This window comes from Delphinus delphis, chromosome X, assembly GCF_949987515.2.
Source record: "Delphinus delphis chromosome X, mDelDel1.2, whole genome shotgun sequence".
In the NCBI taxonomy this organism is placed as follows: Eukaryota; Metazoa; Chordata; class Mammalia; order Artiodactyla; family Delphinidae; genus Delphinus; species Delphinus delphis.
This window is the reverse complement of record NC_082704.1, coordinates 111,772,642-111,797,074: the sequence shown is the minus strand read 5'-3', so window position 1 is coordinate 111,797,074 and position 24,433 is coordinate 111,772,642. Positions and strand designations below refer to the sequence as shown.

Genomic DNA, 24,433 nt, shown 5'->3' with positions numbered 1-24,433 from the left:
TTAGAATCAAAGCTGCCCAGTTGCTTTCTCTGCCAGCTACCAGTTTTTCTTTTTCCACATACTGTCTATTTTAGAGAGATGACCGTGCTATAGTATTTTTCAACCTGTGATCTTGGCAGTATTTGTAAACATAAGCTTACAGCTAACAATTCCAAGCCAATTCTTAGTTTTGGCGCTACAAATTATTTCACATTTTTGAATTGTACATAGGTTGGTTTTCTTGATGGTCTGGCTATGCTGAGGAATTCTGGAAACTCACCATCAGGAAAGAAGGCTTTGAAATGATGATGGGAATGATGTTCTCTCAGAAAGGATGCATCTACATTGGATAAAGTTTGCAAACATCTAGGAGCTCTAAATAGTGAGGTTGGTCTTTGGGGGCTTAAAGCAGGCCAGACTGGGCAAAACCCGTGCTTCTCTGATGCACTCCATGGGGCTCCATTTTGGCTAAATCATCATAATTCCCATCAAGACAGCACAGAATGATAATGGATTTATTTATTATCTTATATGCACTGCCAGTATATGCAAAGCTTTATAGCTTGCCATAAATCGAGAGGGATTATCACAGCTGTTACTTATTTTAACAGGTCACAATACAGTAGTTGATGCCAGATGGTTTTGAGAATTTTGAGAGAGAAATGTTGTACAGGCAGCCATATAGATACTAGCTTGGGTAGTTGGGCCCCTGAAATTAATTCACATTTGTTACGATATAAAATATATATGAATACACACATAGTTCCTTACGAACGAGTGAGCCACTTTATAGCAGTGATTTCTTGTGGAAGTCGCGGGGTCTCCTGGGAGCAGTGGGCGGGGGCAGCAGTAGCGACGCTGCTAATAGGAGAGATCAGGAGTAAGGCTCCGCCACAGCCATAGCTATGCAGGGGCATCCAGCTTGCTCCAGGGAAATAAACTTTGGCGGCCAAACTGGGTTTCTAGCATTGGAGCCAAAGAGAGTAAAGCGGAGAAGCCACCTTAGGGAAACATACGGAGAGGGTGTGTATCCTGGAGAGTGGAGCTGGAATTGGGATCCCCAAGGTCACCAACAAGGTCAGCCTGGGGCAAAAAGGTTACCCAGGCTGGGCAGATGCCAGAACATATTATTGCCCTTGCAGATGCTGAAATGTACGCGTAGGGTGGTCAGTTCTGGATGATCAGCAGAAATGGCAAGAAGAAATAAGAACTGACGATGAGGAATCATTTCAGAAGGTGGTGCTGGTTCCAGGTTTCATGGAACAATAGGCTTCCAGCGTGAGAGACCTAGCGAAAACCTCCCAGGTCATCTCCACCCTCCTTGTTCTCTAGATGAAGAAACAGACCAAAAGGATCACTTACATACGGTCATCTTGGTTCTTTCAATAAAATAGTGAAATCAGACTGTCAGGGTATGTGGAGTCTGTAGGCCTCTCCCCAGATCTCTCCCCGTGATGTGCCCCACCAATGTGTTTCCTGCTGCCCATCTCATGCTGGGAGAGGACCGCAGCCCCACCGATCAGAATAACCCAAAGACCAGGTCTAAAGCACAGCTGGGTTTCCTTGCTAAATTGTCCCAAGATATAAAGATAATATACCACGTCTGGAACAGGAATAAAATTGTTTAGCCTTTTCCAGTCGATTCTTCCAGCTCCTATAATATAGGTGTCAACAAAATAATTAAGCAGGAAAGGCGAGTTTAAAACAGATTTGGGGGCTTCCCTGGTGGTGCAGTGGTTGAGAGTCCACCTGCCGATGCAGGGGACACGGGTTCGTGCCCCGGTCCGGGAGGATCCCACGTGCCGCGGAGCGGCTGGGGCCGTGAGCCATGGCCGCTGAGCCTGCGCATCCGGAGCCTGTGCTCCGCAACAGGAGAGGCCGCTGCGGTGAGAGGCCCGCGCACCGCAAAAAAAACAAAAAACAAAAAAACAGATTTGGGGCATATGAGGGGTATCCTCTATGTGTAGAAAATCAGGAAGTGACAGTATTTTGAAAGTTGAATAGCCCATGCATGTCAAGGGACAGAATTAGAACCTTTATTGTAGATTCCCCCAAGATGACTAGTAGGAGAATTAAAGCTTTGAAAACTTGTAGGCTAGACAATACCAAAATGCCCCACTCTTTTCAGAGATGCTGAGCTTCCAGTAACTTCAGCTCTCTGGAACACAGCGCTAAGCCTGAAAGTAAGTGCAAGGAGTTTCCCAAGGCTGCAAATGGTTGTCGGCGAGCCCGCGCTTCTCATTTAGGTTCTCGGTCAGACCACTAGTAACTCTTCTTCAATGGGCAGATGTTACCCAGCCATGGTGTCTGTTTTCCTCAGCCCACCGTGGATTCAAACTATGGGGAAGGACCTAGAAGAAGGGTGAGAGAGGAATGACAGTGGGGACTAAACATGAGGGAAAGAGCTTGGAAATCCAAAAAGGAGTCTTTGAAATGTGTTACCATAGAGACCAATAATAAGCCTTCTTAATAAAGATCCTAAGTAATCAGCAAAGCATTCAATTGTGTTTTGTATCATCTGATTAAAGAGATAGGAAAGTGAATTGTTCAAGGTAGGCTAATTCTGGTAATCAACCCCCACCATTTCAGTGGCTTCGTTCTCACACTGCAGTCTAATGCAGGTCGGCATGCAGTCATTTGGTACCCAGGCGCCTTCCATCTTGGGGTTTCTCCACCCTGTAGAGCCTCTGTGTTCCTCCTGCGGGGGAGAGAAGGGAGTGTGTGTAGGAACGGGCAGGAGCTCTTCTGGGCCAGACCTGGAGGCACACAGCCCTCTCCCACATCCCCCTGGCTAGCACACAGTTACATGGCTGCGCCTGTCTGCGAGGGAGGCTGGCTGGAGGAGAAAGGCGGAGACAGTTTGCTGAACAACAAACTAGCCGGTCTTTTCCGGGGAAAGTATAAAATATGCTCTAACACAACAAGGAGCTTCAGTAAACTGCTCTTGGTTGGATAAACTTGAATTGTATGGAAAATCACCTATGTAGACTTAGACACTTCCTGGTAATACCAGTGAAAGGGAATAGTCCTGTCCTAAGTCACACTGAAGGATCAGAGGCTGGCAAACTAGGGCCCTCAGGCCAAATCCCCCCCCACACCCCCCACCCCCCGTCTGTTCTGTGCATAAAATTTTATTGGAACACAGCCACATCCATTCATTTATGCCTTTTGAGCTATAACAGCAGGGTGGAGTCATGGCAGCAGAGACCACGTGGCTTTCAGAGCCTGAAATATTTATTACCTGGCCCTTTACAGAAGGAGTTTGCTGATCCCTGCTCTAGACCATCACTGTCCTAAAGGGAGGACACATTTGCAGTTCTTTTCCTCCTGAGACCTGGTACCCTTGGCTGACAGAAAAAACAAGCAGGACACCCACATGGGCTGGGACGTAAACTCCGCCCTTTGAATGCCAGCTCCAGAAGGGCCCAGAGTCTGCTCTTTCCCCGCCAGAACCCAGCACAGTAGCTGGCATCTAAGAGACGTTCAATACGTACTTCTTTTTGGACCCTCAAACCATAGGAAGCAACAGGGACCCTAACCACCATGAAGGGGGTAGGGAACTCAGAAAAACTCCAATATGAGCATGTGCGGGAAGGTCTCAAGGAAGGAACTACCTTCACTGGGCTTTTATTATGTGTCAGGCACCATCATGGAGCTTTGTATCTATCATTTTATTTCCTCTTTCTAACAACCCTGTAAATTAGGCATTCCTCTTTGCATTTTACAAGTGAGGAAACCAAGGTTCAGGGAAGTCAAATGATTTTCCAAAGGCCATACTGCTGAGAGTGGAGGAGCTAGGATTCAAACACAGGTCTTTCTGGGACCAAAGTCCAGGGTTGTTTTGGGTTTTTTTTCTCTCTCTTTTTTTTTTTCTCTATACCACGGGACTTGCTAAAACCTTATCCAGATGTAAGTAATCTAGTTATATCATTATTTTCATCACCACCGTTAACAACAACCTCATAATTGTAAAGATCACTGCGAAGGGCAAGACACGGATGGCCATTTTCATCACTTAATAGAGTTCTGCAGGCCTCACTGCCAAGGCTCTCCCTTGATAGAGCAGCCCTGAAAACCCGGAGCAACGCGGTTCATCTCCTTGGGATGTGTGATTAGTAATTTGGCCACCAGCTCCCCACGATCTTGCAGGGATCGCTGTAGAGGGGGGCCATTTTGCTTGTCTGAACATAAGCTCTCATTTCAGGGCCTGAGCGGTTTGAGTCCACACATGGCGGGGCTCCCCGTGCCCCAGTGGAGTCTGTCCCGGAGCTCTCTGTACCTTTAACGGGCTCCCGGGTGCTGCTGGTCCTTTGATGAGCAAGTCTAAGGGAAAGCCTTCCCTTTTCTTTTCAGCAGCTCTGACTGGCCTCCCCGCCCACCCCACACACCCCCGTGGCCACTCCACTAGGCCTCCTGGAGACGAAGGAGCGGTGGGTACTGCCCCCACTGCCCCCTCAGTGACGTCTGGCATTCTTGATCATGCCGCCTTCGTGAAACCCTTTGGTCCCTCGGTTTCTAAGAGGGGGCCCTCCCTCCCTCCTGGTCTGTCTCTGACTCCTCTCTCTCTCTCTGTCTCTGGTGGGCTCTTTTCCCTTGCCTACCCACCCCTTAAACTTTGGGGTTCATGACTCTTCTCAGCCTCACTGGGGGAGTGACAGTGCCACCTCCTCCCACTTCATCCTTCCTGACCTAGCCGCGCTCTGTCTTCCAGGGGGGACTCCAGCCACCTTCTCTAGTCTCTGCTGGAGGCTGGCAGCCGTCTGAGGAGGTTGGTGTGAGTGGGGTCAGAGGAGAGCAGCCAACCCAGACTAACTTGGGTTGCATGTGGTACTTTATGTGACCACAGTCATAATTCGTAGTAATGCCAATTAGGAAGTACTCTCTACCAGTGCTTGCGCAAACCCTGTGATTTCTTGTGACCTTGGCAAGTCGAGTGTTTCACCACAATTTGTGAATTATGGAAGAGTCAGGGGCCTCGTGGACGCAGTACTGCTCTGGCATGCAAATCTGCCCAGGGCATAAGTCTCCCTATTTGAAGATAGGTATCCTGGTCAAAAAATAGTCAAGTTTTCCCTAAATGGGTTTCCAAGGCATCAAGACAAATTACCGAAAACTGCCTCCCACAAGGCACATTTTGGATAATTTCATTCACTGGTTTTTCCCTTGTTATATATTAGGATATATCCCGTAAGTGTTGTGTTTTACGTGGCCCTAAATGGCTTTCTGTCTTCTGCATGTGGTTGTTACATAGAGAACCTGCCAGCCTAAGGCATGGGCACACACTGCCATGGCTTTTAACCCTGGTTCATCCTCAGAGCTGGTTGAATTACCCTTCCCTGGAGATTAGCACGTCGCTGGGAAGGCACTGTCTTTGCAGTGTTTTTAAGCCTGGGCAGGGTGACTTGTGTCTAGGCTGCGAGGTTTCGGAGATGACTAGGGGGAGGGGACGCAATGTTACAATATTCGGGCCGCTCTAATCCTGTTACGCGCGTGGGCACATGCTCCACGCCAGTCTCTGTCCTCCCTCTTGCCCCGGCTGGAGGAGTTGGCACGATTGGCGTCTCTGATTCCTCTGCTGTTGGCCAGAGACCAGGGAGCCGGGAGGTGAGAAGGGAGCCACGGGGGTGCGGTGTTGAGCAGCCGCGGTCGGTCCAGCCTGATGGTGATGTGCCGAGCCCGCCGCCACTCTGGGCATGGGTAACGCGCAGCACCAGCGGTCGCGCTACCGGAGAAGGAAACGCACAGGTACCAGAAATCCGGATCCGGGATCCTCCGCAGCCCCCCGCTTGTCTCAGTGCACAGGGCCCGCGTTGTGGCCGGCTCCCGCGCGCCACCGAGTTTGGGGCTGGGGTCTGAGTCCTGCAGCTCACTGCGGCTGGCAGCAGGGGACGGATTATTTTTAGCAGGTTCCCTTTAGCCCAGTGGAGCCAGGAGATGCTCACAGAGCTGGGCGGCTGTCTGCAGAGCGTTGGTGCAGCCGTGCCTGCTGCCCGGGAGGTTTGGCTGCCGCAGTCCCCTCCATTCACTGGGCTGTAAATCGAAGCTGTCTACACAGGCAAGGCGCTCGATCCCAGCGTGGCCCTGGGGCTACGTCCCGCCCAGGTCTCCAGGCACCTGATTTCCCAGTGGTCAATTAGGTGTCTCTGCCTGCAGCATTGAAGCAGTGGAGGGGCCAATGCCCGGGCTTTGATGGAGTGCGCCGTGCGCAGAGACCTCCCCAGTCGACTTCCTCATCAGAAGGCAGCATCCATTCATAATTCTCTCTCAGCCTGTGGACCGAGTTTGGCTGGAGCTGGGCATGGACTCCTGCGATCTCCCTTTTTGCATCTGAAGCAGAAACTAATATAAAAAGGAAAAGGAAGGGGGAATGCGGTCCTAACGCAACGAGGCGCTGAAAAGCCCCCGAGAGGCCTCTCCTTTGCGGGGAGAGGGAGAAGAGGCAGATCGCGAGCCCCGCGCCCCAGCCAGCTGCTGCTTCGCTGCGGAGCCGGCACGCATGCCTACCTCACCTGACGGCCGCATTCCTGGGGAGCCGGCGCGGGGCCCGGCGGCGCGCCCAGGGCGCACGGGCGGTAGGATTTCTGCAGCGGGGGAACGATGCGCCGGCGGGCTTCCCAGGGCCGAGCCCGAGCCTGAGCCTGAGCGGGCACCCGGGGAGGCTAGCCTCGGCGCGGCGCCCCACCGCAACCCCCCGGGATGCTCTGCGACTCACAGCCCAGGCCACGCGGGTGTGTTTGAGATGGGACCAGCGTGGGGGGGAGGGGGTATGGGTAGGTGACATCATTTTTAACTAATTTTTCACACCTCTGGGTGGTGGGTGAACTTAGGGAACGGAGGAAGCAAGAGCCACAGCCCCGCCGCGCGCTAGCCTGAGGAAATAACCCCGGCCGAGGTCTGAGAGCCGGGTTCCCTTGGCAGAGAAGAGTGAGGATGAGCGGGCGGTCAAGGTGGACCGCACATAGCTCCAAGGGAGGAGGGGAGCTTCTCTGGCTTTCAGGGGTCTTTCTTTCTTTCTTTTTTTTTTTTTTTTTTTGAAGCATATCGCAGCTGCAGTTTTGAAGTTTGCCGCCTCCTCCCCACCCCCCAGCCCGGGTTTGGGGGAGGGGCGGCACTCTTACACGCCGCTGCCAGGGCCTTTACTAGCTGGGTAGAGGGGGCTGCAGGGGTTGCCTGGTCTGGTGGCGAAGGGACTCGAAGGCACTGTTAAGTGGGAGGGCACCCTGAGGCTCGGCCTTCCAAGGGCTCTGAGGGCTCGGGAGAAGTTGGGGGATACCTCTTGGTGCCCCATCCTGTTTTCCTGCCCTGCCACTTGGTGTTGGGTGACATTCTGCCTGTGCGGGGGTTTCACTGTCATGGAGCTGGCTGTGATGCTGTAAGGCAAATGGACTGTTAAGGATGAGCTGGAAAAGAGAGGCGAGAGAGCTGGAGCTTTTCCTTCTGTGGCAGTGTTAACCCCGTCAAGCCTGCTCCCTTGGCACACCTGTCCACCTGGGTCACCGTCTGTGGGCGTGAGTAGGGCTGCTGGCTGACTAGCCCTGCCGGCCGGTGGGCCAAAGCTGGACCTGCCCAGGGCCTGCCAGGCCCGGAATGGGTGGACAGTAAAAGAGCAAAGCCCCACCTGGTGCCCCCTCAGGGGAAGATTAAGCAGGCCCGCCATGATGGTGCGCAGCGTTTTAGCCATAGTGTGCTCTGCTCTTGAGTTTGGGAGCTCTTGCTTTATGAGGTTTTTATTTTATAGTTTCGTGCCTCCTGGTCACCACTTTGTTTTTCACAGCTGCTTGTGAGCAAGACAAAGATAACAGCGTCTAAAAATACCCTGCGGCTGGAGATGCAGCTTAGCTTGACCCCACTATTACAAGGATGGGGTCTCCCTTCCCAGCTGCGTGAGGGTGAGCCACACTGGGCCCCCAGACAGCCTGTGACCAGGTGCACACATCCTTCAGAGCAGTTCAGCCACCAGTCTCAGGACAGGGTGGGGATGCTAGGAAGCTGATCTGTGTGAGAGAGCAGCAGCCCATCCATCCCTGTGTGAGGTCCTAAGCAACTGGGCTGCAAGATTGGGGGATGGGAGTCCAGACAGAGACCCCTCCCCAGCCCCCAGCCATGGGTATCTGCAGCTTTACGTTCCCTCTGAGTTCTGCCTAGCCATATGTGAGGCTTCCTCCTCTGTGCCTAGGGGCCAGGAGGCCACTCCCCGCAGTGGAGTTTGGCCCAGAATACACAGAGACCAAAGGGTCCAGGTGGTGCTTAAATCATGCCAGCTTCCTGGGTGCAGATAGGAGCTGGGGTGCCCCTCTTTCTTTTCCAGATGGAAATCCCTGGACAGTTGAGTGAGGAATCTCTTCTTGGAAATTGAGAGGTACCCAGTCTGTCTGAAGGGGACCAGCCCCAGCTGATGGGGAAGGTACCACATGGAAGGGAGACAGGAAGGGACTGAGGACTTCAGTGATCCTAGTGGATGGTGGGAAGCTCAGATCTCTTCCTGCGGGTTCTGGATCCCTTGAGCCTGCCAGGGCTCTCCCGTTATTTATTTTCAAAAGCCTTAATTTCCCCCATGTTCGCCTTTTCTTTGGCAGCAAAGATGGCAAAGTCCAGCTTGAAGAAAACAGGCCCCATCTGTTCTTGATCTGGTTGAATGATAGGAATTTTTTTTTTTTTTGCAAAAATGCATTGGTAATGGCTGAAAAAATGTAAATGCCTAACTTTTTAACCATGAAAGAAATAAACTAAAGAGTATGGGAATTTAAGAGGGAAGGTGTAAATTACCACCATCAGTTCGCTATTCAAGACGGAACCTACTGGGTGATTCTCTCAAAGTGAATTTTGATTTTAAAATTTTACCTTTATTTTCTGTAGGTAGGTCAGAAATATAATCATCAGGACAATATTAAGGTAGAGTTTGATTTGGGAGAAGGAAGAGACTGGGAAAGAAAGCACCTCTGCTAAATCCTCTCATCGTTCCTGATTAGTCTTCTCTTAGAGGCTTGAGAACATTTGCTGGTTTATCTTTAAAATGCCCCTCATCTTTGTGTTCCCTACAGAAGATGCAAGATTACTGATGATTCAGTGTAGCCAAAAGGCCCAGTGCGACAGTGGCTAACTCTTTGGCACCCTGAGAAGGGCCCGTGGGAGGGCCATGAGTTGGGATTCAGATTTCCTAAAGACTTCATTGTCTTGGCTCTGCCTCTACAAATAAGATGTCAGTGATCTCTTGCACTTAAACAGAAAAAGGCTGCTTCCTCTTGAAGCTCAGAACCTGAATCAGCCATTAACTAGAGACTCGCACTGAGTGTGTGGATTAGGTTATACTGTGACAAGTAAGTCCCAGATCTCAGGATGTTAACACAATGCAGTGTTTCTTTTTTTAATCATATAAAGTCTAATCAACTTTTGGCTTGTGATGACAAGGAACCTGGTCTCATGCCCTCTTGCAGCTCTGCTATCCCCTAGGGCCTTGGAGTCCCTCCTGGGTTCCTTTGTATCTAGCCAGCAGAAGGGGAAAGAGAGAGCACGGTAGGAGGACTGGAAGTAGCACACCTCATCACCACCCACATTCCACTGGCCATGGCCACATCAAACTGCAAGGGAAGCTGGGAAATGTAGTCTGTGCCGCAGCAATAAGCTCTGTGGCACGGAAGATGCCCCTGTTTTGCTCTCCTTTGGGAGTGGATTTGGCTCTGGGCAAGTCACGTGGCCAAATACGTGTCTCCATCTTTAAAACGGTCGTCATTCCACTTGCCCTTTCCTGTCTCAGGATTTGGAAAGGTATTGAGACATAAAAGGTTCCTAGAGGGACCATCTGGTCTAGCCTCTTTAGGCAAGGTCATTGTATTATCCCCCATGTTATAGATCACTTGCCCAATGTGACACAGCTAGTTTATGGCAGGGCTGCAGTTAGAATGTAGGTCTCCATCTCTTGGCTCAGTGCTCCTTCTGCCATGCTCTGTTCACTCTGCCCTCTTATGAAAAGTTATACGGGATATAGTTTCAGAAAGCTGATATACAGTCCCTAGATAGCTTTCATCTTGTATAGTCACTAAAAACAGCTATTTGTATTACTTAAGGTCCATGTGAGTTTTTGTTTTTTGGGGGTTTTTTGGTTTCTTTTTCTGTTTTGTTTTGTTTTTTGTTTTTTGTTTTTACTGCAGAACCACTTAGAGTTAGGCTCAGAAGAGCCAGGCACTGGTCTATGCCCTGTACATACATTAACTCACTTAATCCTCACAGTAACCCTGCGAGGGAGGGACTGTTATTATCCCAACTTTATAGATAAGGGTGCTGAGGCACAGAGAAGTTAAGTAACTTGCCCAGGGTTTTACAGCCAACAAGTGACAGATCTGGGATTTGATCCCAGGTGATCTGGCTCCAGAAGCCAGCCCTGGATCATCTTGCTACGCTCCATCTCTGACCTGGTGGGCTCCGTGTCCAGCCCTCTCTAGCGTGTCCAGTCAACACTGACCCTGAATCTCAGGATTTAATATTCTGAGTTTCTTCTCTTAGTGAATGACCTTGGAGGTCCATGACAGGGAGCCATTTGTAAACTTACTGAGGCATGAATTTGAGCCCCCAGCATATGAAAACGATACACAGGATTAAGCTACATAGCTAGTGAGAGAGCCCAATCCCTGACCTCCGGCGCCGACAGCCTAGTGAGGATTTTTTTTCTCCTTCAAAATTTTTTGGTCTATTCATCACTGGGTAGGCGGTAACTATTATGATGTAATAAAAATGTTGGTTTCCTTGTGAAAAGCGGCCATCAAATGAGGAAGGACTCTTCAGTTCAACCTTAAAAGGCAGTTGACTTGATAGGGGTGGGGCGAGGCCAGCATAGCCCTTTGACTCGAGGTAATTGCTAGTTAGGGTTGTTTTGTCTATCTGTTGTTGTGTACGAATCCACCCCGAAACTTAATGGCTTAAGAAACAACAGCCGATCGGCTGGCCCAAGATCCTGCAGTGTCGGAGGCGCTCACTGGGCAGTTCTTGTGACAGTCTTGCCGGTGGCCAGTCAGTTGCTATGTCGCCTGGGGGCTAGGCTCCGCTGGGACGCTGGGTTGGCTGTGCTCCTGTCTCTCTTTCTGTGTAGTAGTCTCAGGGCCTGTCCAAGTGGCCTTGCCAGAAGTCCAGAAGCTGGACTTCTTACCTAGTGGCTTAGGGTCCCCAAGAGCGCAAAGGCAGAAGCTTCCAGGCCTTCTCAAGGCTGGGCCTGTGACTTGTTTTACCAACAGGATGACACAAGTCACAGGACCAGCCCGACTCCAGGGCAGGGAATTAACCAAGGGCGTGAATACCAGGACGGGTGGAAACAGACGACCTAGCACAGCGGTGAACTCTGAAGCTTCTGTATTTACAGATTTGAGCATTCCCAGAGGTCTCAGGAGAAGCTGACTGTACATGGAAATGTAGGTTAAATACATCTATTACTTTTACCCCAATGGAGAAAGACAGTTATATATGCCTGGCGCTTTCTCCATCCCCAAACTAATGAACCACTTACGACCATGGAAGCAGTGAGGCTGCAGATGTGACTGCCCCAAAGCAAAGGGCACTGAAGTGTGTGACTTCTGCTCTCTGGCCCCTTGCAGACTGTGTCTCGGAGCTATTGATTTTTTTTAAAGTATCAGTACCCACCCTCAAGTCGGGAGCATGCCAGTTGGATCAGGGGACAAGACCTCCTCTTTCCCAGCAAGTCACACATTCTGAGGTGACTTAGCATGCGCAACAGGGTGGAGAGCTGCTCTCCTGTACGAATGGGCTAGTGGGTTCGATCTGTCAGGGTTCCATTTCGGATCATCTTCCCCAGGCCCTTGAGTCACTGTAGCCAGTGGAGGTGCAGTGGCTACTTTGATGCACCACCTGTATCGCCCTTCCTCATCAGGACTCAAGCGCTTGCTCCCCAAGCACTCATTCGTCAGAGCTGGGCACTGGTGGCTGACGCCTCACAGCCAAGTCCCTCTTTGGGAATTGTCCTTGAAGAGAGCCACCTTGCCCAAGGTCACAGCCCTTCCCAGGTCAGCGCACATCCAATGACTGGTCACGCTGCAATTCAGGACAATTCTGCAGAGCTATCCCAGCTCCAGAGCTCCCCCAATGGGGCTGGCTGACCCTCTGTTGTGACGGTATCACAGCCCAACTTCTCTCTCTGCCCAGTCCTGCTTAATTCCCTCCATAGGTCTTGACCTGAAGAGCATTTGCTAGTAAGCTTCCCACACACCGATGTCTATCTCAAAGTCTGCTTCCAGGAGACCTGACCCAAGATAGGAGGCTTGTAGACCACGTTACTTCCTGCTACGGACTGGGCCACTGTGAGCACACACAGAAGCAGGACACACAGCATGGGCCTTCCCCAAACTCTTCCAGTTGGGAAGAGATGACAAGTACTTAAGCAACAATATGAGAAAACGAGCAAACATAATGTAAGTCTGGTGCCTCAGTGATTTCTTCCCCTCCTTGCTCTACCCCTCACAACTTCCCCCAAAGTTATGTTTTTTAGGGGATGGGTGATCCATGACATTGATTATATGGTTAACAATTGTGCCTAAGCGCTCTCCCACCTGATTATTCCTTCCTTTCGGCATGGCACTGGCAATCAAAATTTATCTTTCGAATTAAGGCTCTAATTATATTTTGATAAAGATCTAGCAATTCAATGAGAATGAAATTCTGAGGGTTGCCAGGATACGGATGACTCTGGGTTACGGAGAAGGGTTTGCATGCAGAATACTAATAGGTGGTTCAGCACTCTTATCTAGACCTTTCCAATAGAGTCTGATAATGTAGGCCCGTCAAGTGCTGTTTCTCTGCTATTATTCTAGGAGGATAAAAGCGATGAAAGATATAAGCAGGGTTTTATGAATGAAAAGGTGATTCATGCGATGTCTTTTGGTCTCTCGCACTAGAGTTAAGAAACAGTAATAATTATGTGGTGTCACCTCAAAAGGAGGTAGGAGACAAAAGCTTTCTCTTATTTCCTTGCCTCTCTTATTGTAAATAAAAGCAAGATGTCTTAGACATTGGGTTATTGTTATGTGTTGGGAGATAGGGACCTGCGTTTGCAATGGTGTTGACTCCCGGAAAAATGGAAACAGTGGAATTATGTATGGTGTCGTATTCTGGTTTTCCTTTACCTTTTATTTCTCTTTTACACTGTCTGATTATTACTCATTCATTGATTCGACAAATATGGAGTCCCAAGTACCGTGCGGGTCCTGCCGAGGGATCTAGGGAAGTTTAAAATGGATAACTGCATATGAAAATCGTAACAGTACATTACAGTAGCACCCAACAGGGTTTTCTGGGGGTGGTGGAAGGAGTAATTTTAAAATTGAGATACAGTTTAACATACAATTAAGTTGTGTACACATTTTAAGTGTTGAGTTCAATGAGCTGTGATATATACGTCTGTGCAACCACCTCCCAAAGTAATATATAGTACAGTTCCATCACCCCCCAAATTTTAGTACCCCTTTCCAATCTTCCACCCCCTTTGTCAACCGTTCTTATGATTTCTGTCACATAGATTAGACTTGCCCGTTCAAGCACTACATGTAAATTGAATCATACAGTATGATTTTTAAAAAATATCTGGCCTCTCTCATTCAGCATAATACTTTTTGAAATTTACTCGTATTGTTTTATGTATCAGTAGTTCATTCCTTTTTACTGCTGAGCAGTAATCCGTTGTAAGAATACAGCACAGTTTACCTCCTTAGTTGAGCTGTATCCAGTTTGGGGCCATTATGAATAAAAGCTGCCAGGAATACTTTTGTACAAGTCCTTTTGTAGATTTACATTTTCATTTCTCTTCGGTAAATATCTAGGAGGGAAAATGCTTAGTCACAGGCTAAGTGTATGTTTAGTTTTATAAGAAACTGGCAGAGCTTCTTCCAAAATGGTTGTACCATTTTACACTCCCACCAGCAATGTACCAGAGCTCTAGTTGCTCTGTATCCCCGCTAACACTGGGTACGTCAGTAGTCATTACAGTGGATATGAAATGGTATCTCATTGTGGTTTTAATTTGAATTTCTCTGCTGACATATAATGTTGAATGTCTTTTCATGAGCTTACTAGACATTCATATATCTACCTTCTCTTCTGAAATGTCATTATGCCTTCTCCTCATTTTTAATTGGGTCCTTTGTTTTTTTATTATTGATTTGTAGTAGCTCTTTCTATACTCTGAATGAAAGTTCTGTGTCAGATATATGGATTGCAAATATTTATTCCCAGCCTGTGCCTTGCCAATTTACTTCTAAATGGCATTCTTTTGCTGAGCAGACATTTTTAAAATTTTGACGAAGTCCAGTTCATCAGTATTCTCTTGCGTGGCTAGTCCCTTTGAACCCTGTCAGAGAAATCTGCTTCCTTTAAGTTCGTGAAGATTTTGTCATGTATTTTGTTCCAGAGATTTGATAGTTCTAGCTTTTGTGTTTAGGTCTGTGATCTTCATGTAATTACTTGTGTATGGAGTGAAGTAGGGGTCAAAATTAATTTTTTCCCATACGTATATTCATTTGTTCCAGAACCATCTGTAAAACAAACAAACAAAAAACCAAAAACCTTTCTTTTCCCCCATTGAATTGATTTAACGCCTTTTTCGAAAACTCAGTCAGCTGTGTGTGTGTGGCTCTATTTCCGGACCCTCTGTTCTGCCCCACTGATCTGTATGTCTGCTCTCTTGCCAAAACCACCCTGTCTTGACCTCTGTAGGTTTATACTAAGTCTTGAAATCGGGTAGCATAAATCCTCCCAATTTGTTCTTCTCTTTCAAGATTATTTTAGCTATTCTAGAACCTATGCATTTTCACGTACATCTCAGAATCAGCCTGTCAATTTCTTTTAAAAATGCTGGGATTTTGGTTGGCCATTGATTTGAATCGATAGATGCATCTGGGGAGAATAGACATCTTTAACAATGTTGTGCCTTCTGATCCCTGAATATAGTATAGCTTTTGATCACCTAGGCCTTCTATAATTTCTCTTAGGAATGTTTTGCAGTTTTTAGGGTAGAGGACACACAATCTTCTGTTAGACTTACATATTTGATAATATTGTAAATGGTATTCCTTTTTATTTAATTCTCCAAGTTTTGATTACTAGTATATAGAGAGAGAGAGAGAGAGAAATACAATTGATTTTTTTAATATATTGACCAGTGACTTTTCTACTTTTACTCTTTAGTTCTAGCAGTTTTTGTAGATTTCATAGGGTTTTAAACCTACACAATCATTTTGCTGGAAATGACAGTATTTGCTACTTCCTTTCATATCTTTGTGTCTTACTATTACTGGTGAAAGTAGATGTTTTGATTTCTTCCCTATCTTAGAGAAAGCAGCCAATGTTTAACCATTAACTATGATGTTAGCTATAGATGTTTTAGAAGTGTCTTTCATCAGGTTTTGGTATCAAGGTTATACAAGCTTCATACCATGTATTGGGAAATGTTCTCCTCTATTTTCTGAAAGAATTTTTGTAAATCGGATTATTTCTTCCTAAAATGTTTTATGGAATTCACTGGTGAAGCCATCTGGGCCTGGAATTTCCTCTGTGGGAAAGGTTTTGATTTAGAATTCAATTTCTTTAGGACATATAGGACTATTTCTCTTTTCTCTGTCCCTTGCTAGTTTTTTTTCCAAGGAATTGTCCGTTTCATCTAAGTTGCTGAATATATTAATACTATAGACTGGGGTAGACAGAAAGACCAAAGATATCACTTGAGGTGGGACTCTGAAGAGAGAAAGGGACTTAGGCAGACAAGGAGGGGAATTCTGAGGAAACAGTGGTGTGAGAAAAGACATGGGAGTGGGATCACCAATGGTGTGGGTCGTTGGACATGGATTATGCCATCTGGTTGAAGGAGAAGAGGAAAATAATGTTTGTTAGAAAGACAGCTCAGAACTGGATCAATGCCAAATTAAGGAGTTTGGACCTTATGTGGGCGATGAAAGAAAGACCCCCCTGAATGATTTTCAGACGGGGGCATGACCTATAGAAATGGTACTTCAGGAAGATGGATTTGGAATGATGGGCTGGTAGGAAGGAGAGAGTGGTGGTAAATGCAGTTTTTGGTTTTGTTTTGTTTTTAGAACTGGCACAGTATGCAGGGGTGAGCACTGTCTAGAAAAAAGGATAAAGAAAGAAACTAGAAAGAGTATAGTTGAAGTTTTCTAAAGGTAAAGGCCTCTGAATGTTTATTTCTCTGCACATAACACAATGTTATGCACCCTGTACACACTTATCACTGTATTATTATTGTCTCTGCTCCCATCTCCATCTCCATCTCCATCTCCATCTCCTCACCTAGATATCCACCTCTTCTCCAGGGGAAGAACCCGAGGTATATTCATGCTAGAGTACTAGTGTCCAGCCATGTAGTAGGCACTTAATTAATATCAAGTGAACGAATGACATCTGAATGAGTGGATGAATGAGTGAATAGGCAGAACAAAAGAAAATGTATTAGTCAGGATAGGCTACACTATGCTATGCTAACAGATAGACCAACAAAGCTCAGTGCTTTAATACAATAATAGTTCTATTTCTTCCTCACACAAAGTCTGATGTAAGCCTAGAATGTGTAGTTCCCAAGCAGTGGAGGAAAAGAGAGAAGCAAGGCTCCTGGGAGGTTTTATAAGGACCAAGCCTTGAAGTGGTGTGTACATTAATGCTGTCTGTGTCCCACTGGCTAGTAGCTGACACTCTGTCATTTGGCCTCGGTCTGGCTACATAGGAAGCCGAAAATGTAGATGTACACGTAGACATTTGGTAAGCACTAAGGACAGGACAAGAAAGGGGTGAAACGGAGCCCTAAAAACCATGTGATTGCTTCCAGCCTGAGAGAAACCGAAATCCTAGAGACGCTAGGGGACTTCCTGGGGGCCACCCACACAGACCGCAGCCCAGCTGTGCCCACCTTTCAGGCCTAATAGCTAGCACCTCAGGGCTCGCTTACTGCTAACCAACTTTGAGATGCCAGCTCCTCCAGAAGGAACTCTGAGCCAGATGAAGCAGTCATAGACTCCCACGTCGGTTACCTGGTAGCTCCAGCCAGAAGCACAAATGGAGAGAGTCACGGTGTGGGTCAGGGCGGGAGGTTTTGATGATGGACCTCCCAGGAGGCAGCAAAGCAGTCCTGCTCCGGGAGGCATCTGTGCTAAGCTCATGCCAGCTGCCTAAAAAGAACTGCACATCCCGTGTGATATGGAGTCTCCTCTTCAGGATCAAGGTAACTGCCTTGGCAGGGCCCAGAATGCACGGTGAGGGCACTGTGGCCACGGGAATCGCTGCTGAGGTGTGTCCTGTGTAGCCAGAGGTATGAGGGGAGCGCCTCGGCTGCTGTAGGAGGGAAGGTTGCCTCCCTGGGCTGGGCTGTAGTTACTGTCTGGTTTTCAGAGTTGGTGTGAGGGTCAGAGATGATGACGGTCAAACAAATGGCCCGAAGTTCAGCAGATAATGGGTTCTCAGGAGAAGGTGTCCTTGACAATGATGATGGCGATGGAGCAGGAGAAGATGATCTGTCTCCCATCTTCTAAAAGAATTCGGGGGAGGGGGGCGCCACTGCAGGGAGCCTGCTGCTTTTCGCCTGGAGGCTGCCTCCCTGAGCAGGGCTGTGGGCGCTCCAGCTTCCCTGCCCCAATCAGTGGTAGACGCATTTTATTTAAATGGCAGAACTCTCAGAAAAAGAGCCATCAGAGAAACGAGAAGTGAACCAACTGGAGGAAATAGTGAAAGAAAGGATTGAAGGAGATATCGTAACTATGAGATGAGGAAAGTGAGAAAGATGTTCTCTAATACTTCTTGCTTACCCCGCTTGGGGGCCAAGCGTTCTCCCACGGCCAGAAAAATAACTGCCCCCAGGCAGAGGGCCTCAGGGGCTCACGGGAGGCAGCCTCCGCGTGCCCAGGTGAATGCCGCGGGGATGCTGGCAAGGCACCGGGCTCGTCTGCTACACCAGTCTTTAGTCCTTTACCCCCCCTTCTTTGCTTCCTCACAGAACGTATACCACCTGATATCGTATCTATGTGTTTATTTGTCCCCTCTGTCTCCTACTGGACAGCAAGCTCCAGGAGGACAGAGACTTCATACCTCAGTGCCTCGGGGAGGGACAGCACTCAGTGGATGCACAGGAATTATTTGTTGAATGAATATTCAGAGAAAGATGGCAAGTTGTTGTCGACATCACGATTATCGTCCGCACATGAAAGTGGGAGAAGCAGGCCTGAAATAAGTTGTAGGAACAAGGGTGAACATTACTCAATGGCGGGCCATGCAGGTGCCTGACTAATACCTGTTGTGTGAGCATCGTTGGGGTGTGTGTGTGTGTGTGTGTGGGGTGTTAATGGGTAAAGAGTGAAGATCAGAGAATGACAAGTCATTCCTTTCTTGGTTTGATTTTTCTCAGTACTCAAATGATTTCATTCTTGTCATGGCCATAATAGCTATTACTTTGGCCCTGTACACCAAATGGAAGAAAAACAACAACAAAAAAACACCACCACCAGGACTTTCTTTACAGGCTGAAAAATGTAACATATCCAAAAAGGGCAGGCTAGTCTTGGTCTGTTAGAGGCCCAGGCCCTCGCCCAGGACAAAAGGGAAAGGAGTGTGAAGGGGACAGAGAAAGGAAGTGGAGTAAGAGCGTGATGGAGACGTGCGGTCCAGGGAAGCAGGAGGCGAAGGGAGGGCCTAACGGTCTGGGAGTCCTAGCTAACAAGTAAATATTCAACTAGGATTTTCTTAATTGTTGAGATGAGCCTTTTGGGGTCTATCCAAATAAATACAAAAGCTCAAGTCCATACTTGTTACTAGAAAGGCCCTGACAGTCCTACAGTTCAGACCCTAAACGGCCTGTTCCGGGCCACTGGCTTCAATGCACCCCAGGAGGAGGGAACTTCTGGAGTCTGCTACCCCTGAAAAGGCAGTTTGCCTGGAAAGTCCCAGTAGAGCCTGCCTTCTGTGGGTTTGCAGAAAACGCTACCACACAGGACACTGGTATTTCTGGAATGGGCTTTAGCCAGTAGCCAATATCTGAAGAAGACCTGGGAGGGCACACTGGTAAGCTGACACAGTGGTGAGAGAGATGGGAATCTGGACACCTCTGCATGTCACTTGTCCCAGGTGGCTATTGTTCTGGAAAGAACAAACCTTTACGCGTGGATAGAAGGTAAATAAATGTGCTCACCGAAGCTATTGCTTGGACAGCCTTTAAAGAAAATTTGTTTTAAGAAAAGAGAACACTGGCTGAACCTCATTCTTAACTAAAAGGAGATCGCCACGTTTTGTTTAAGTACTACCTGCCTTCTCTCCACTCTCTTCACCTCTTCATGTGAACATCCTTGCCCTAATACCTAATCCCCTGCAGAAATGACAGAAGGGGGCCCCATGACAGCCCACTACAAGGGGTCTGTCCCATGTCTACACCACAGGACTGAATCTATACCTTTGATTGAATTCGCTGGCAGCTTTCGGGAAACAGCCAGTTTAGAAGGTGGTCTATGGGTTGGGTAAGTGTAATGAAGTAATAAATGCTTCTCATTTATTACTGGGAAGAGAAACGGACTAGCCAGCTGTTTCTTCAGTGGGTGAAATTCTGTCAGAAATGCCTCTTTCTGAGGTTGACCTGTTGTTAGATCAAAGCAAGGTGACCTACGTGTGGCTTGGACGGTTGCTTGGGCTCAAAACAGGTCTCGGAGCTGGTGTCACTGACTCATGCCATTTGGTGTGCAGGTTAGTGGCATCTGTGTTTTAACCTCAATTCGTACTGCTGCATGGGTCTGAGGCTGTAAAAGAAAAACAACAATGAAAGAACTTCTTTACTCTTCGAGGTTATACAGGATAGCCTGTTCTTTTCCTGATCTTGCTCTTTTGCCGTATCAGTCTGGCCTTGGTGTCTCTGACCAGTGAAGCTCTGCTTTGTGACACTCAAAGACAAGTTGCTATCCGGAGCAGGAGGGCAGTGTGAAGGCGAGAGCCTGTGTGGGGCTGGGCGACTTGCTCTGAGGGCGCTGAGAAGGCACCGCCTTTCTCTCCAAGGCCAGTACCCAGCTGCGCGTGCATTGCCTGGGTACTGGCCTTGGAGAGAAATCGAGCCCAGTATTTTGGCTAAGTGGGTGCTTGCAGCTTTCACTGGGTAGGTGACTTAGGGAGGCGTGTGTCAGGATAAAGAATGACTCTGCCTGGAGACTCCCAGAGATAATTTGGAGGTAGAGTTTGGGAAGAAAGAACAAAGGTGGGGAAAAGCCAGCACTTAGCAAAGCAGCAGGAAAGCAGAGTCCTACTTAGTGTGCCCTCCCGCACAATCCTCATTTCTGTGGACGCCCCGGAGCGACTCGGAATTCAGCCTGACTTCTATGCATTTGGTTTTCAAGGAAAAGCTTTTGTTAATGCTGACTGTAAATTGACGGGGCGGGGGGGGGGGGGGGGGGGGGGAGCTTTAAAGATGCTTCCTGAAGAACAAAAACTTGTGCAGATTCTGTCCATAGCACATCAGTGTGTTTAACAACATTAAATAACCCTATTCGTTCCTTCAGCAAGCATTTACTGAGCACCTACTATGTGCCTGACTGTGCCTCGTGCTGAGATATAGACAAGAAGTACTCTTTGTCCTGAAAAAGCCAACAGTCTGACAGGGAAATAAGCAGCTACAACTGTATAAGCAGTACTGTCATACTGACCCAGGCCCCACCAATTCGGAAATGATCATAATTTGGGGAAGGATTGTATTTGTGGTAGTCTAGAACACGTGTCTTCTAAGCTCACTAAAAGAGAAAGCGTCGCTCATTCCCTTCCCTAAAAGTACAAATGACTCAAAGGGCCACAAAAGCATCCATTGGCGTGATGCAGCAGCGAGAGCGGAATCCCGCTTTAACGAGCAGACAAGATACCAAAGCGCTCACCTTGGAAGGGCAGGCCTCTGACTGCACTGTTGCCATCTGAGTTGAAGGGGTGTGACCTACAGAAAGAAAAAGTGAACTAAGAGTACAGAGGTAAACAGTAATATGATAAGACCATGTCCTAGGCTGAGAATGGGTCAAATGAATAGCCATGGCAATGACACAGTGACTTCAGTGAATTAGTGTAATGTGAGCTGTCAGAACAAATAACCCCCAATATTTCGCTGGCTTAATAAAATTCAGGTGTATTCTTCACTTGCATAATGTCCAAAATGGGTTTTTCGTCACTGGTGGGTAGCTGCTCTCCTAGCCGGAGTTCAAGGATCCAGGCTCTTTTTTATCTTGTGAAACTACCATCTTCAGTATATGGCTTCTAAGCTCTCAAGAACATGAAGGAAAACATGTGGGAGATTTTTATGAGCTATGCTGGAAGTGGTGCAGATCACTTCTGCTCACGTGCCACTGCTAGACCTCAACACATGGCTACACCCAACTGTAAGGGAGGCTGGGAAATGTAGTCCAGCTGTGTGCCGAAAAAGAGGAAATGACTGGTAACTAGCTAGGCCAGACTGCCACACTCAGCTAGAGGAAGAGCTCATTCCTCTAGAGGTCAGCGCCATATGGACAGGCACCCTCTCTCTCTCCCTTACTTTGGTATCTCTGATGCCTAGTTGAGAATCTCAGGCCTTCCTGGTCATCTGCTGTCATTTACTCCATGCCATGCCTCCCAGTAGCCTTGCTCTCTCTCACCCCCCTGCTTTATTTCATCAGAGTGCCTATTATTACCTGATTACATCCTTCCTTATCAGTCAGTTTTTCACTTCCTAGCCTTCCTCCTTCCTGGATGTGACCTCCATGAGGGCAAGGACTGTGTCTGTCATGTCCACCACTGGCAGTGCCTGGCACAGTGCCTGGCACATGGCAAGTCCTTAATCACTCATTGCTCAATAAATGAATGAACCTATTGGGCCCTGGGGTCCATGAATCTTGAATAGATGCATGGAGAAGGTACAACTTGAGCTGGGCATTGAGTAGAATTGATCTGGGAGGAAAGAGATCAGGAAAAGAAAGAAGGTAGATTAAAGGAGAGAGAAAGGGCCACAAAGATGTATAGCTTGAACCATTTATGGAGTTGAATCACATCCATGCAACCAAAATACTTGAGCTCCCATAACATACAGGTCCATATTCTAGACCCGTTGCTTAGGTGGAAGATGCAAAATATAAACAAGGAAGCCCATCTCTATCCTTAAACAAACAGCTTGTCTTGAGCTCTGCTTTGGGGCACCTACGACACTCCCCGTTATATAGCAGGTTCCTCAACCCAGCCAGCAGGGCTCTCCACTGAATGACTTCAGTCTTCCTTTCCAGGATGACCGTGGCCTTCCCACACAGATATCTGCTCCTGTGTGGGGCAGTGGTGTGGGTTAGAAAGCCGGGTAGAAGGCAGAAAGGGGTATGGGGCTTCGGACTCAGCTGTACTCACTTGGAGTTCTGGCTCTCCCATTTATAATCCTTGGGGCCTTGGGCAAGTTCTTAACCTCTCTATGCCTATTCAGCAAATTAGAGATAATCAAATGTGTTTCCTGGCTTTACTGTGGGAACCAAATGCTATTACCCAGAGCCTATCTCGGTGTCTGGTCCATGCACCTCATGCTCACTAAGTAGTGTTGTCTTCCTTCTTGGCGGCCCCTAACCTGCCCCCTGTGCTTCACACAATCCCTGGTCCGGCGGCAGTAAACTCCTCCTGGGACCTGCACTGACACTCTTTCCAACCTTCATATTGGGTTGCCTCATAGGAAATCGCCAATAGTCAGACGTTTCTTACCTCAAAATGGAAATTTCATACGGTTCTCTTCCAGCGTTTTCCAACCTCCCTGCTGATTCTATCCATCAACTCTGACTCCACTTCAAGACTACCTCTTCCCTGTACCCCTTCCCGAACCAGAGAGCGTTTCTCTTGGACCTGTATGGCACTCTGTACCGTTCGCAGGGGGCACACTTGGTCCCACTGGGCTCATCATCTAACCTGTCTAATGTGGCTACCAGGTTAGAAATTCCTGAGGGCACTGATGGCATCTCCTTCTCTTTAAAGTACATCTGCACAGTATGTACCTTGAACTTAATAAGAGGTTACACATTCCATTTCCCAGACCCAAATGTGATTAGACAGGGACTCCGGTACACTCGGCGGGACTGGGGTCAAGATCTGGTGAGCCTCTGAACTGTGCCAGCCAGCGCTGGGGCCCAAGTCCCTTGTCCTCTAATGCGACCCTCTAGAACCAGCTGCCTGCTATAGCTTTTTTCTCTCTTTTCCTCTCACTCTACCTGCCTCCTTAGCAAATCAACCTGAGAAGAGAAACATGACAAATGCCTTAAACCCGGGAGGGAGAAGTAGGGGGTCATTTATCTCTCTTGAAAGATTGCTGAGTTCTTGGATTCTCATTTGCTTATTTAAGAGCTATACAGTTGAACCATATGAAATCAACAATATTTCTAACCATTTTGACCTACAAAAATATCCATTTCATATGGTACAGCCTAGTGTCTTGGTATTTGGGCTCATTTACAGACATTCATAGGTGAAGTAGTCTGATCCCTGTGTGTGGTCCACTCACCCACATCCTTAGAGAGATTCCCTAGACAGGCTACTCAGCTTCTGATGGGCCCACGGCCTTCCGTAGATTCTGCCATTGCTTATGGAGTTTCCATCAGAGGCTCTGGATTCAAAAATGGCTAGTTCATGTCCCTCTTCCCTGCAGTTACCAACATATGTGTTTGATCTCTGGGCTAAATGTCAAGACCTCCAGGCTTGAGTTTTCAAGTCTTCTGGAGAGCCAAGGCTCTCCTCATCACCACGTGGGCTTCTCTGTGCTGGTGCTCAACAAAGCCAGTCCAGCCCCTCCGAGGGCCAGGGGCAGAACATCCCAGAGGCAAGGAGGGGAGGGAAGGAACTCCTAGTTTTCTAAATATGGCAACACACGGGGCAGATGAGCGTGAAGGGCAAGAAGGCTTGTATGTTTTTCTCAAGTAAGCTGTAAATTAAAAATGCAGAAGCTGTAGACGGATTTTTTTTTTTAGTAATTTACGAACTACATCCACCTGAATGGGGCAGTCAGCAGCCTCTCGTTTCTCTCATTTCATGCACCCAAAGGAATATACAGAACCTTAACAATTATTGGATTCAACACCTTCAATCATTTCGTGTGACTTTTAAACCGAGTACTTCTTACTGTCCATCTCTAGTAGAAAATATCCCAAAGACAAAAAGCAAAACAAAAAGGTATCTAAAGCTGAATTCAGTTGTCTTATTGCAGTCATTTTGAGACTACTCAAGTAAGAAATTATGCCACTGTTGTTAAGAATCAAGATTTTCAGCCTAAGAGAAAAGAGATCAATTATAAAATCAAGAAAGTTAAATTGAAACCCGTAATCTTAGATTTGAATTGGAAATAGCGGTTTCAACACATGATTTATCTTCACCTTCTAAAATTCACCTATTTTCTTGTCTTGTCTATTGAAGAAGCTTAGAGTCAATGACAACCCAGCAACGATGAATACCC

General features: G+C 47.7%; 1 protein-coding gene and 1 long non-coding RNA gene across 5 annotated transcripts in view; one reads left to right on the top strand and one right to left on the bottom strand.

The window, feature by feature from the left end:
* The window catches only part of NHS (NHS actin remodeling regulator), a 349,654-nt gene that overhangs the window by 251,249 nt on the left and 73,972 nt on the right, over window positions 1–24,433 (top strand). The window lies entirely within an intron of this gene.
* The window catches only part of LOC132418592 (uncharacterized), a 97,923-nt gene continuing 75,222 nt past the window's right edge, over window positions 1,733–24,433 (bottom strand). For 3 of the 4 annotated variants that reach the window (XR_009518026.1, XR_009518024.1, XR_009518027.1), the window contains exons 5-9: window positions 20,874–20,929; window positions 19,628–19,757; window positions 18,064–18,196; window positions 2,561–2,677; window positions 1,733–2,330 (exon numbers count right to left, since the gene is read on the bottom strand). This is a non-coding gene — a long non-coding RNA (uncharacterized lncRNA). Of the gene's footprint in view, window positions 2,331–2,560; window positions 2,678–14,877; window positions 17,691–18,063; window positions 18,197–19,627; window positions 19,758–20,873; window positions 20,930–24,433 lie in introns of those variants that run through there. The other variant, XR_009518025.1, reaches the window with a different exon arrangement.